Source organism: Sturnira hondurensis, unplaced genomic scaffold, assembly GCF_014824575.4.
Source record: "Sturnira hondurensis isolate 20B ecotype Veracruz unplaced genomic scaffold, ASM1482457v3 Scaffold0002638, whole genome shotgun sequence".
NCBI classification, from domain to species: Eukaryota; Metazoa; Chordata; class Mammalia; order Chiroptera; family Phyllostomidae; genus Sturnira; species Sturnira hondurensis.
This window is the reverse complement of record NW_028075269.1, coordinates 8,370,702-8,385,198: the sequence shown is the minus strand read 5'-3', so window position 1 is coordinate 8,385,198 and position 14,497 is coordinate 8,370,702. Positions and strand designations below refer to the sequence as shown.

The 14,497-nt window shown below is 42.0% G+C and overlaps 1 pseudogene; it reads left to right on the top strand.

Annotated features, from left to right (window-relative positions):
* Nucleotides 1–5,556: 5,556 nt before the first annotated feature.
* LOC118983194 (U1 small nuclear ribonucleoprotein C-like) overlaps nucleotides 5,557–14,497 on the top strand; it is a 99,363-nt pseudogene continuing 90,422 nt past the window's right edge.

The following is a 14,497-nucleotide window of genomic DNA, read 5'->3' as shown; positions in this document are numbered from 1 at the left end:
TAAGCTAAAGAGTTATTGCTGTGAAATCAGAACTCCTGAAAATACTTTTACATCAAAATTGGACCTTTGCTTCTTCAGAGGTAAGAATTCAAGATAATATCTCAAAACCCTCCCAGTCATAAATTTCTATGATTACAGGAGAAATTTTAAATGACTTGACTATTCTAAAACTTTCAGGCTGACGTATTTAATTACTTTTCCCACTCGCACGTACAGTTTTCACGTACTGCTTTTTTGGCAAAAGGGTTGCAGTCCTCAAATGCCCTTGATGTAGTCAATGAAAAGCAGAAGCCAATAGTTTCAGCAATGGCTACTCCTTTGAACCCTCAGTGATTTTTTTTTTTTGCATAAATTGGCCACTTCATATCCTATTGGCGATCAGTTGGGCAATACTTCAAAGCTCTCAGACTTTGTCACAGTAAGATGCTTGAAGAAAACTGATAGTTGAATCAAAAAGCAGCCATGTGGGCATTTCCTTACATGGAGTTTCTCTCGTTCTGCCCACTGAGGATAGTTTGGCCAGTTCTGAGCCACTTGGAGTGGGTCAGGACTACACTTACAGCCCCACTGATCATAGTTGCAATTGCTGATGGAAGGTTGACCGTGGAGGCGACCTGAGCTGTGGCAACTTTACTGACAGTTGTAGCTTTGCTTGGGAGTAACTTGCACAACCCTTCTTTTGTGCATGTGATACAAAGCAAGCCCATCTTCCTGCACACAGCTGGAAAACTCATAAACTTTCTGAAGGCAAATTGGTCACGTGGATTAGAATTTGTTTGACTCAGCAGTTTCTCTTCTAAGAATTTGCTACAAGAAAAAAAATGATCATGCAGGGGAAAAATATTTAGAATTGAAGGTGCTGACCATAGGGGTTTGTTTATCTGCTTTTATCATAGCGATTTGATTCAATAAACAGTATTACAGCCATACAGAAATACTATACAGCTGCTAAAAATTTTTAAATAAATTTAATAGCAATGATAGAGATAAGTTAAAAAAGGAGAGTAGGTATATATAAAATGTTAATAATGTTTTAAGTTAATTTTAAAATGTGTTAACAATTTTGTTTTGATTTTCCTAAATATAAAGGCTGCTGTGGCATTTGGACATAGAGCTTAGTGTATATAACTACCTACCTTTTTTTTTTCCTTCAAACACAACAGAATGGTTCCCACTCAGCACCTTTGTAACCGGGGTGCTGTCTGGAAAACCCTTCTCCCAGATTTCCACGTGGCTGGCTCACTGAAGTCTCTCTAACCACCTGTCAGAGACTGCCAGTCAGTCTCAACCACATCACTCTGGTTTTATTTTCTTTATAACCCTTGTCACCATCTGAAGTTACCTTATTCACTTTTTTGTTCATTTGATTATTTTTGTCTGCCTCAGAAGAATGTAATATCTAGGAGAATAGAGGCTTTGTTGATCCTGTCTCCTGCTACACACAGAACCATGATAGATACCTCACTGGTACTCAGTAAGTATTTGTCAAATGAATGTTTTTGTCAATGTGTGCATCACATTTCTGCCTGTTCCGGTGGATCCTTGGGGCTCCTTGATTCTAATATAAGAAGTAAACATGGTGTCTTGATATTCATCAGAAATCATTCTTTTGACCAATAACTGTCAAATATCTTTACCCCATCTTTGTTATTCATTTGAGAAACATTAACTGAGTCTCTTTCATGTACCAGAGATAGTGCTTGGCGCTAAAATAGATATAAAATAAGAATTAGATTTATTTATTTCCTTTTAGGAGGCTCATGGTTAGTGGGAATACAGTCACATACCATATGGAAGGATAGTTAATAATGGTGGGATAGGAACAGAAAAGAGGTGTGCGGGATGCCGTGGGAGACAAGTTAGAGGGGGTGCTGAAACCCCCTGCTGATGTGGAAGGCTTCATGGTTGTGAGCTGGAAGGACTTCCAGGCCAAGAGAATGGAATGTGTTCCATAGGCTTGACGTGTTCCCAGAAGGATAAGCAGCTCCGGATGACTAGATGTAGATGAAGAGGTGAATCTGGCCATGTAGGTGAGACACTGATTGACACTGGACTCATGCCATGCTAAGGAGTGTGAATTGTGTCCTATAGGCCATAGAGAATGATGAAGAATTCTCAAGTTGAAGATCCCATAGTTAATAAGCCTATATTTAAAACTGATAGGATTTTCAATTCCTTGGAGAAGAGTATTTGCATTCAGTGCTCATCATCTTTACGCTTCCTGTTTTCTCTCCCTATCTTCCACATCTAAATAGGAAGTCATGAGCACAATGTATATCTCTAATTACCTACTTCCTTTTATCTGCATTTCTCATCCTCAGCTAACTTCATGGACTTCTGCTTAGACACCTGCAGTAACCTCCTAGTTGGTCTTTTCACCTCATTCTTGCCTCTCTTCAATGTCCTCTCCATGTGGCAGCCAGAGGCTTCTTCTAAAATCAAAAGCATACCACTTCCCTGCTTAAAAAACTTTCTATTGCCCTTTGAGTGGAACCCAAATGCCCTCCGATGGTCTGGGAACCCAGCACGACCTAGCCTCTGCTCGTCTTCCCAACCTATTTTGTGTGTCTCTCTCCTCTATTGTCTCCTCAAACACGTCAGCCTCTTCCTCACCTTAAGTCTTCACGAGGTGCTTCCTCTGCCTAAAGTGTTCTTCCTCCTGTTTTCATCTCATTGGCCTTTTCTTACTCTTTGGGTATCAGCCTAAATTTAATCACATTCCCTAACCACACTATCAAAGTAAGTTCTCCTTTCCTTGAGTAGCCAGCCCTCAATAATCCCCACCATTATTTAGTCCCTGCATTAGTGTCCTAGGGCTGCCGTGATAAATTTTCCCAAATTGGGCGGCTTTTAAAAAAGCAGAAATGCGTTCTGTCACAGCTCTGGTAACTAGATGTGCAAACCAAGATACTGCAGGCTCTAGAGAAGACACTGTTTGCCTCCTGGTTTCTGCTGGTTGCCAGCAATCACCTGCACTCCTTCACTTGTAAATGCATCACTGTGATCTCTACTTCTGTCTTCGATGGTCTTCTTTCCTATGTGTCTGTCCATCTACAAATCATTCTCTTCTTACAAGGACACTAGTCATTGGGTTTAAGAACCACCATCTCCAGTACGATTTCACTTTAATTTGGTTGCATCTACCAAGACCCTGTTTGCAAACAAGGTGGATTTGGGTACCAGAGTTAGGACTTCAACATACCTTTTTTGAATTCAGCCCACAACTGTCCCCTCCCACATTGCATGGGACTGACCTGTGTAACTAATAGGATGGGTGACATGACAGTGTGTGAGTTTTGAGACTAGGTCATAAATGGCATTACAGCTTACCCTTGCTCTCTCTTGGATCGCTCACTCCAGGGAAGCACTCTCTGTTGGGAAGACACTCCGGCAGCCCTCTGGAAATGTCCACATGAGAAGGAGCTGAGACTGCCTGCCAAGAGCTGGCACCAAGTCGCGTGCCACGTAAGTGAGTCAGCTAAGAAGCAGATGCTCCCGTCGCAGTCCTTAGAATACAGCCTTCAGATGATGGCAGCTCTCGCCAGTATCTTTTTTTTACTGTATTTTTTCTATTAGCATCTATTCACCTATGACCCCTCCCCCAGTAATCACCACACTGTAGCCAACCTCTTGAGCCAGAGTCATCAGTCTAAGCAAGTTCAGAATTCCTGACCCATAGGAACTTTGAGACAATACATGTTTATTGCTTAAGACCATGAAATTTGGGGCAATTTGTTACATGACAACAGATAATTAATACACCTCCAATTTTTTGTTTTGTGCCTATTACAAAACAAGTATTTTTTAAAATGTTAGCTATTATTATTAATAATAATTTCTTTACAAAAATAACTCAATAGTATTGCCTTAGGTATTATTTTAATCTATTTCTATACACCCATCCACAGTTGTATTTGTGAAATATAATATCAAAAGATACCATAAAGAAGAGTAATCTTGCTACATTAGGAAAAAATATCTGCCATTTATTCAAAATAAACAGATCACTAACAGAAAAGCATGAATGAATCATAAAAACATTATGCCGAGCAAAAGGGGTCTGACCCATAGAGCATATGATATATGATTCTATTTACACAAAACTCTAGGAAAAGACATTTCTAATCTGTAGTGACAAGAAGCATGTTAGTGCTTGCCGGGAGAAAGGGGTGAAGGGGTAGACTGACTGCAAGGAAGCACGAGAGAACATTTAGAAATGATAAAGATGTTCTAAGTGATGACTGAACAGTCACATAGATGCACACATTTCAGAACTCATCAAATTGTGTCCTTAAAGTGCATGCGTTTTATTACATGTAAATTGTGTCTCAATACAGTTGATTAAAAAATGTACACTTTTCAGAGCATTCATGAGCCAAGTGTTTTCCATAATTATCTCTTGTACAAACCAATAGCCCTGTGTTTTGAAAATGGAAGTTGAGTCTCAGAGAGATTACTTGACTTCAAGGCCACACAGGCTTAGGTCCAAACCCTTTTGCTTGTTTCAATATGCTTTGTTAGAGTTGAAAGGAATGTTAAATGTCATCTGATCCAGAGATGGCCAACTCTAATATTTTTAGAAACTTGGCCACAAAAGTATGTAGGGGAGGATGAAGCACCAGAAGACAGAAAGAGATTGAGACTATTTTTTTTCTGGGCATGAGGAAGACACTCATGAAACAAACCACAGGGTCACGTTGAACATTTTACAAAGGAGGAAACTGAGACCACAGAGATTTAATGAATTACTTGCCCGTGGTCACCCAGCTGCAAAAGGGCAGATTTCCTAAAGGTGAGAGACAAGTTGAGGTAGGTGAACTAGGGAACGAGATAAATAATGGGACGGCAAATACTTAAAATCCCAGCATGCAAGAGATTATTGCACTTATGCATTATATAATATAAAATCAGAAATTCAGTAGGGGAGCACATACCACAGTTCATGTGGATTTTGATGACTAATTTATTTGCCTGCTCATTTTTCCATCCACACATTTATTGAGCACCCACTACATGCAGAACAGCATGCTTGGAGATCTACTCCTCCTGTGTGCTAAGTGTACCATCCTCTTTGAATCCCCCAAACCATCAGCCCCATTAGCCTCCCCCTTGTCCAACAACTCTTCCATGACTTTCATTCATTCATGTAGACCCTTTCTCCACGGCCCATTGTCTCCAATTATCTGTAAAACACACTTTACACTTTATTATAGCCCTGTAGAATGCTGTCTGGTCCACTAAGTGTTTTAAATGTGTATGTCTTATCTTCCAAGCTAATTTGTGAGGGATTTCTGAGCCATCTGAGAGTAAATATCTTGAATGGCTTAAGAGCCCCAGAGCGCCTGGCACAGGTTAGGCACACAGAAGACTCCCCATCAGTTCTTATCAGTTGATGATCCTGGTGTCCCGGGACAGCAGGATAATGTCTTAGGTTGGGTTTCCCAGAATCCCAACTTGAGAGAAGGATTGGAGTGCAAGTAGATTATTTCTGAGGCATCTCTGGAAGAGATGGAATGGGCCTGAGCAAATGAAACAAGGAAGGGAAAAGAACTGGCAATGGGAAATGTTCATGAGCTGATTGCTGTATGGGTCATTGGAGTTCAGTCCCACTGGGGACTTCTAGAAGAGTCTGTGGCATACCCCCTGGAGTCGTCCAACCTGCAGGGTGAGGAACAGAGGGATGCATTCACCATCTCCCATTCATCACAGCTTGAGAGTTGCTTCCTAGACCAGAGACTGTCCCTAGGAAGAGAGACCCACATGCGGGCAGCGAGACTCCATGGTGTACACAGGAATGTGGACTGCTAATGGGATACATGAGGGCACCACCAGCTTCAGCTACACAGCACATTCCCATCAAAGGAAGGCTTTTTCGTAGCAACAACACCAACCATGCAATGCCCTCCGGAATACAAAAATAAACACATGTTCCTGTCTGCTAGGAATTTAGCTCTGTTGTTTCTCACTGAAGATTATGGAGAAAGGCAGAAAAAAAAAGGGAGAAAGAAAAACAGCCCACTCCCCATCTCCTTGCAGTCTATATTCTCTGATAAAAATTTTACACGATTCTGCCCACCCATTCACCGCAGTCAAGATTCCCAGACAGCCATCATGTTTAACGGCTTATAGTCACTGTCAGAGAGGCATGGAGTCAGACCAGGGTTCGGAAGATGAAAGAGATACCTTTGCTCACCTCAAGTCCCCAGCGTGCCCCGGCTCAGCTTCAGTGATATTTCTACATGGGTGTTTTATTAACCCATCCCGAATATGCAGCATGATTTTCTGTGCCAATTAAACTAATCTTTGAAAGAAGGAGAAAGGAACCATGGGAGGGAGAGCCACCACGAGGACTTCACAAAGAAGTCATGAGGAAGAGGCGGCCACATGGTGCTTTTGCCGTACAATGAAGCTGTCTGTTCTTGTGAAGTACTGTAATTATAAAGCAATTTGCTACCTCTAATGGGAGGACTTTCCTTTCATAAAATATTAACTAAATATAATATCAGTGCAATAGGTTAGGAAGAGTCTTAGTTTCTCCATAAAAAGTCAATTTGTAACCACTATAAATGCCTTCTTCAAAATGATGGTTTCCAAAAACACCCTCCATGCCCGTCGCCACTTGGCCTTGAATTAAGCGCAATGCATTTCCCCGTCCTCTCTGGCTGATTTGCTGCTAAGTGCTTTTCCCTGTAAACATGTTAATTTGTGATCCTGTTCCATCTTCTTGGGGAACAATTCTCAGCTGAATGCACTGCTGTTTCCCAGGCTGTTTTTTAGTAATGGTTGCGTCCCAAAAACCTAAATTGCCAACCAACGAAAAAAACCTCAAGTTTAGGTTGAGGACATAGTTTGTAAAATCCCAGCTTCTTTGTACTGTAGGATTACCTGCACCTTTTCAAGTCATGCGAAGGACGGCTCATTCTGTGAGGCATATTCTCCAGGCAGGATTGCTGTCTGGACGGCAAACACAGGCAGCCTGGAGTTACCAGCTCAATTCTGCAGGCAGGGCAGACAAAGGCTCTAGGTGCAAGTAGGAAAGTCAGAGACTAGTGGGGAGTGGGAGTTTTCTACTTTTTTTTTTGCTATTTATATCTTTGCATAAAATTTTGTGCTTTTTTTGTGTATGTGTTTGTGTGTGTGTGATGCTCTGAAACCTGCGTAATGAATTAAAGGACCGTTTCCGGCTATTGCTTAGTTATCACCACTTCTCCTCCGCCAGAGAGCAGCCAGATGATTTGTTTTTCTAGGGAACAGAGACAATCTAAAGTGAGAAGTGAAGATGTTTATTTCCCGGGATGGTTTCAGTCCACGGTGACATTTTTCACTGAGAGAAAAAAACAACAAAAATAGCCCAAATAGCAACCACCCAACAGATCCCCAAACAATTTTGTTTTTAAAACCTTCTTTGTGGGAAGTAATGCATAGAAAATCCATACTTGCTCATTTGGAAATTGCCTAAGGGCTGCATCCACTTCCACACATTCCTCTGTTGATTTACACTTCTTAAATGGATCATCAAACTCTATTGATCTTAATCAGCAGAATCCTTTTGGTTTTCTAGTTCTTAGGATTCTCCAAATTAGCCAAGACATTTTGCAAGGAGAATGTATGTTGTGTTAGGACCAGGAGTTGGGGCATTTTTTAGATTAATGCCGAATGCAGACTGGAAGTAGACCTCTGGCCCCGTGTAGGCTAACATTCCGTGTATTCTCTGAATGGGTGAATGAATCCATGAGTTTAATCAAATATTCATATTTAAATATTAGAATATTGGTAAAGCAAGTTGTGTACCGGTATTATAACATGAGCTAATATTTAAGTACACACTGTGTGTTTACCTAATTATTATTATATGGAATATATTTTCTTTACCTTATATACATATGTATATATGCTCATGTATATGGCAAAGTAAATGTATATATGCCTATACATACATAAATGCAGTAAAGAAAAATAACCTGGAGAAATATTCACAAACTGATAAAACTGATTCTCCCTGGCAGATAGAACTTGCGGGGAGGGGGTTTCATTTTAGTTGTGAAAATGGAAAATACATTTAGTTGTGACTATTTCAAACAAACAGGGATAGAATACAGACTAACGTAAGAAACACGCATGGAACCGCCCTTAGCTCTATCAGATCTCAACATCATGGCATATTGCGCTTGAGGTCATTTTTTAAAGAAAACATTTCAGATATAATAGAACAGCATTTCATTTTGCTACATGATGTTTCCATACTACTTGAATTTCATCTCATGAACCTATTTGTGATCAGTAAAAAAAAACTAGTTCCAATTTGAAAAATAAAGAGTGGACATAGCCAAACTGAAGAGCAGCGAGTTTCCCCGGCTCATCTGCAGTTGTGTTTCCAAGGAGGTTTCCTGCGTCTGTTATTAACAAGAAGTGACCTCGGCCTACTGTCTGTCCGCTCACAGCCGTCTGGCCGCTGGAAGTGGCGAGCCGGGACTCAGAAACACAATGTCAGTTCAGGTGCTGACGGGGTGGCAAGCCACATGTTCCTATTTATCCCTGTCAGCCACAGGCCCTATTAACTATTTTTAATGAATCACCACTGCTTTTACTTTTGCCATCAGCCCTGACCTTCACCATTTAGAAACACATGGTCTCTCATAAACGATAGCCCACGACGTACGAACTTGAGAAGGATTCTATCACAGCTCAAACTACAGTATCTATCACTAAAACAAACAGCTCATTCTAGCCGAAGAGACACTCATATAGATCACGAAACCAACCTTCCATATTTCGAAATTTACTGCCCCGTGTGGGCTGCTTTTTTTTTAAGGAGGCCAGGCAACCTTGCTCACTTAATACTTTTGATAAACTTCTGCTGACAAGGAGTATGATTAATGATGGTTAAAAGAATTGAATCAAGAGTAGGAAAGACAGAGCCAAAAAAGCAGACTGCTGGGCTGATGGAAACTAACGTCTCTACAGAAATATATGATGGGCCCTCCTTTTTTACCATGCCAAGTAATTACTTGCACAGGCCTGTTGTAATAATTCCTATTACAGCCCAAACGGAAAAGTCAGTAACTCACCGCCCTGGGACAAGGTGAAGGCAAGGCCAGAGGAGCATGGATCAATATTTCATTTACTCACTGAGGTTAGCTCCTATCCCTGTATCAAATTCTTTTACAGAAAGCCATGAAAGAAATGAGGTTTGCTGCAGAACACCAATACAGGGGCCTTGTTTCCTTGGGGTGCTTATGAAGGAAGCAGAGCAACAAACCCTTTCAGGAAAACAATATGCACTCAAGGTCACTCATTACTTGCTACTGTTGGAAAATAAAGTGCCATTAGCCCGATATGAGTAATGTACATCAATCAACTGCAGACGAGAAAAAGTATGTTTTCAAGTTGGTGGCGCTGCTGGTAATGAATGAGCCGTTTGAACACTGTCTACACAATTTTATAATTGCGAAAAAATGTTCTCTTGACAGTGCATCATTTTTTTTTCTGGGTTTTCTTTTGTTTGTTTTAAAAAACCATTAGCATTTATCTCCGATTACCTCCTGCCTTTAAAAAAGAAAGGGTGGGGGAGGCCGTAATGATTCTCTCTGCCACCAAGAGGCTTCTAGTTTGGTACATTTCCTAAAGAGAAATCACAGGTAAGCTACAAAATGCCCTAAAGCAGAAATGAAGCATGCTGTTTCTCAACAGGTTTCCTTTTAAATGTGTAAAATGTAAGATTTCCTGTTTAAGTTTTCTATGAAGCTCTCTGAAAAAATGGGCTCAGTACTAATAAATTTTTGGTCATGAATGTTACAAAACTAGCTTATTATTATTGATGTGGAATTCTTACAATTTTACATAAAACCAGATTTAAATAGTCCCGACATATATAGACCATACATGAAATGCACAACCTGAATCCTATCTACTCATAATATTTATTGTCTAGTGTTTTGGGTTAGAACAGACTTTAATGCTACATTGTTCTCTTTCTTGAGATTTTATATGAACTTCTATTTATAAAACGTATTTCCACTAGACCTCACACTTCCATGTGGAATGGTCTTAGGAAAATTCTTCTGCACTTGCTTTTCTCCCCCCACGTCTCTATTAATTCCTGGTCGCTTTCCTTAGGATTCCAGGAAGGAAGAAGGAATGAAAGGATTGATTTACTTGCTTAGAAACCTAGGCTACTGGCAGTCACGACGGATAACTTTGAATGTTTCTTACAGTTCATTTTTTTCTCTGAAATAAATCTACATCCCTTCCCTGGAACTTCAAAGCCGCCGTCCACTAGGTCTTCCTATCTCCATGCCATGGACTGATGTTTAAATCATGGCAGGGAAGTCCTGGGCTGTCACGTGGGCCTTGGATGTGTGCTCATCTCCAGAAACTGGGGTCAGCTGGCATCAGCATTGACTCAGGCCGACCGGACTTGAGACCCGGCCAGTCGACACCTTAGAAGTATTTTTAAGTGTTTGGGGTCTGCAGAAAAGTACATTAGAGTTTCCTAAGAATTCTTGCCCCTCCTCCACTCCACCCCTTAAACTTGGACCCCAGGAGCATTTCGAGGGAAATTCAATCCATATGTGCCCGATTCGTGTTCACTTAACTCATTGACATGTTGTTTTCCAGGAGCTGATTGATGTACAAGGAGTCTTCTGACCTTTTTTCCTGAACCTTGCAGAACTGCCTTTCTCTGAGCTGGAAAACTGCCTTTCACTTGGGTAAGTAGCACTTTGGAGAGTTGAAAGTTTTGAGCTCAGCTTGAAACATAGTTCCCAAATCCACGTGGGCTTCTGGTCTTGACAAATGTGGCCTCGATACCTTTGTATAAAACCCTTTCTTGCCTCATTTTTTTTTCATGTGTGACATTCATAGCTAGAGGGAAAAAAAAATACAAAGATAATGATAACTTTCAGAGCATCCAAGCAGGTCTCTTTGGAAGTCACAGCATCACTCTGGTGGTGTAAGATGTCCAAGTCCATCTGTTCTCTTCAACCATCCTTCACTTGCCTTGATTTCTTTTATGTGGTCCCAACCCAAAGAACTTCCTCTGCCAAGTTTCGAGTGTGTAATAAAGGCAGCAGCTGACTTTAAACCCTGCTTTGATTCTGTTAGGCAACATCTCAGCTTGGGTTAGGTTCCCCAGCGAAGTATTTCAGTGGACTTTCATATAGCTCCCCCTTGGAACTCATCCTAAAATATGCCACTCAAGACAAACTACTCTCTCCATGAGTTTTAGTAGGTTCAGAGGGAGCTCTGACTGGGGTGTGCCCCTGCCCAGGGACAGCTGGTTAATTGATCTAGAATAGCTGGAATAACACCATGAACGGATAGTCTCTTAGCTCTTTTAAAACTCTGGATAGAGACACTAAATTTGATCCTGTGACAGAAATCTACAAACCCAAATGCCTAACAGGGGACAGATAAGAAATGTAAGTAGGCGAAGCAGAGTGAGGGGGCCTGGTTCCAATAAAGAGTTTGTGGCTAAAGCTCATCTAAGCTGATGTCCAGAGGCAGCGACTATAAATTGTTGCAAGCTTGGTGTTGCCAGGGCTCTCAGGATTTTAAAAGAATCCAGAGATCTTCTAATTTTTAAATATTTGCATCTAATTCACATATGATAAAGTCCTGTTTACAAGCCAATTTTATCCAACCAACTGGGGATAAAGTGAGAGAGAGAAAGAAGAATAACAGCAGTTGGCAGTTCGTTGGATGGTTGTCAGGTGCCAGAACGTATGCGAAGTGTTATACAGACATTATTTCATTTGCTCCTCACCATTATCCTACCATATGGATATTATTATTTTTCCCTGTTATAATGAAAGAAAACTAATATTTGGGGTCCTTGTAAAAATGCAGATTCTCGGGCCCCTCCCACACCTGTCAAATCAGAATCTCCAGGCAGAGGACCTGAAGGTACTGGAATGTACCCCACGACTGGAGAGCCATTGTGTCATGACAGAACACAAAGTCTGTGCACTGAGCTTCAGAAAAGACCTGGTCCAACTGCCCAGTTTACAGATGAGGGTCTCAGGCAGGAACGGGCTTGCCCACGCCTACACAGCAGAGCCGGGAGTCAAGCTCAAGCTACCTGGAAAGAATAATAATATCAGCAACACTAATCAGGATCCCAGGTGCCATTTACTGAGGACCTCCATGCACCAGGCACTGGACAACTAATGGTATCACCTCTGATTTAAGCCTCATAGGCACTCCAAAGCAGATATCGTTCTCTCCATTTTATAGGCAAGTAAGCAGACCCAAGTGGCTTTCAAGGTCACTCAGAGAAAAGTAAAGCGTAGAATCTGTTTCATTTTTTAAAGATTTTATTTGTTTGTTTGTTTGTTTGTTTGTTTATTTTTAGAGAGAGGGGCAAGGAAGGAGAAAAAGAGAAGGAAAAAACATCTATGTAAGAGATAGATTCATAGGTTGCCTCTTGCACACCCCCTAACCGGGGGCCTAGCTCGCAGCCTAGGCACGTGCCTTGACTGGGAATCGAACCAAGTCTGACACTCAATCCACTGAGCAACACCAGCCAGGGCTAGAGTCAATTTTTAAATTCAAATATATCTGTTGCCAAATCTGGAGCGCTTTTCATTATGTAACAAGGAAAAAAACTGCTGGGTCCTTCTGACTGAATGCTGATGAAGCTATATCTATTAAGCAAAAGGTCTGAGAGCACATTCAAAAAAACCCTTGGTGACGGCAGTGGTGATGGTGGTGATAATATGGAGGAGGATGAGGAGGAGAACGAGGAAGAGCCCAGAACTGTCAGATTGCCCAAAGTGAAATCAATGGGCAGAATCATCAACTTGTTGAAGGAACTCCCTTCAGAGGCCACTTAGCCCCTAAGGGGCTTGGTGCCCTCATCTTTTGAGTGAAAAAGATTTTCATAGATAATCTTTATGCTCGTGGACGGTTTGAAAATTCAGTATCTCTAAGTTGAGTCAGAAGCATTTATACCAAGGTAAAGGCAGGAATGAGTGCCCGATCCCACTGAGGGAGCCCGGAAGGCTGCCTTGGCCCCAGAGCCGCACCCCAGTAGGTCCCACAGCACCACTGTGTGAAGACTTGCTGACAGCCTCAGAATCCTCCACAAAACGACTCAGGAAAAGAAAAAAAACCCTGAAGCCAGGGAGAGGTTCTCACACTCCCTCTTAGGAGGCAGCCTCATATCGTCCTTGAATGTGGCCTTTGACCTTCAAGCCTGGGCAGTGGCTTCTATTGCTTTCTCCAGCCTTCCCTTCCTCCCAGCCTCCACTCCACTGTCCTTCCTTCCTACACAGGAAGCCAGCTCCTTCCATGATGGAGTAAACCTGTTCCTGGAGGTCACGGTACTCGGACCTCTGCTTTGCCTCATTCAACATCCAGCCAAAGGCCACAGTCAATACCACAAATCACAGCCAAATGACAAGGAGGCTCTGGTCCATTCTCTCTCCCTCTGAAGATCCCATTTCTAACACTTCGCACTTTTATTAAGCCAATTTCATTAGTCCATGTTTCCTTAAGAGGCCTGAACTAAAGGCTGTCTTTGGCACAAGAAAGAACTTGTTCCAGTACCATTACCTAAGAGACACATAGCTCCTCAGGGGCATCTACGTGTTTACAAGTAGCTGTGCCTCAGACAGACAGCCCTCAGTATTCAAAAGTACTTCATAGCAAAAAAAAAAGATCAAAGGCGTTATGGGCGAAGAAGCATCTATCTCTACGGAATGAATCTGTAAGAACATAATGTCAAAGCAGTGAGATATAAATGTGACTTGTCATAAAGTTATCTTTTGTGGAAAAGAAATGCTGCCATTCAAAAACACATAAAACCCCAGCTTGCTTCAAATAGTACATACATATTACATCCTCAGATCCCCACAACTAAATCAAATCAGGAGTAAGGCAAAAAGACCAACTCGCAGAAGTTTAATTTCTGTGCACACTACCTGGCGGAATAAAAGAAGGCTTTAATCTTTTAACACTTCTGGGTTTTAAGAGTAAGAGAGAGGAGAGAGGGAAGATGGCAGATAGGTAAGAGGGAGCGGATTCCACTTCCCCCTACACACGGAAGGAAAAACCTGGCTGATCTACGGAGCAACAGAGGAGACAGCCAACGGTACTGCAGCATATATGAAAATAGGAGATCAAAAATTGTAGCAGACATTGAAAAACCAGATGGTAAGGAGAGTGCTTCAGGACAATAAGGGCCCAGGGATCAGCTCGGGGACCAGGGAGGCTGCAACCCCAGGCCCAGCGCCCACAGGGCTCTTGGGAGAGAGCTGGGTCGGTGCTCCCTACCTGGCCAAACAGGGTTTGAGCAGCACTGGGAGAGACCTGGTTGCTTGAAGTCACAGAGAGTAGAGTAAGGAGTAAGTGGCAAACATAGGGGGCTGTGAGCACCCATGCATAGTCCTGGGAAGAGTGTACGCTAGAGCCTGTGGGACCAGAGGTGGCCTGGCCGGGTGTATATGCCTGCAACCCCAGGAGAGAGAGCTTTGTGGAACACCTGAAGACCACACCC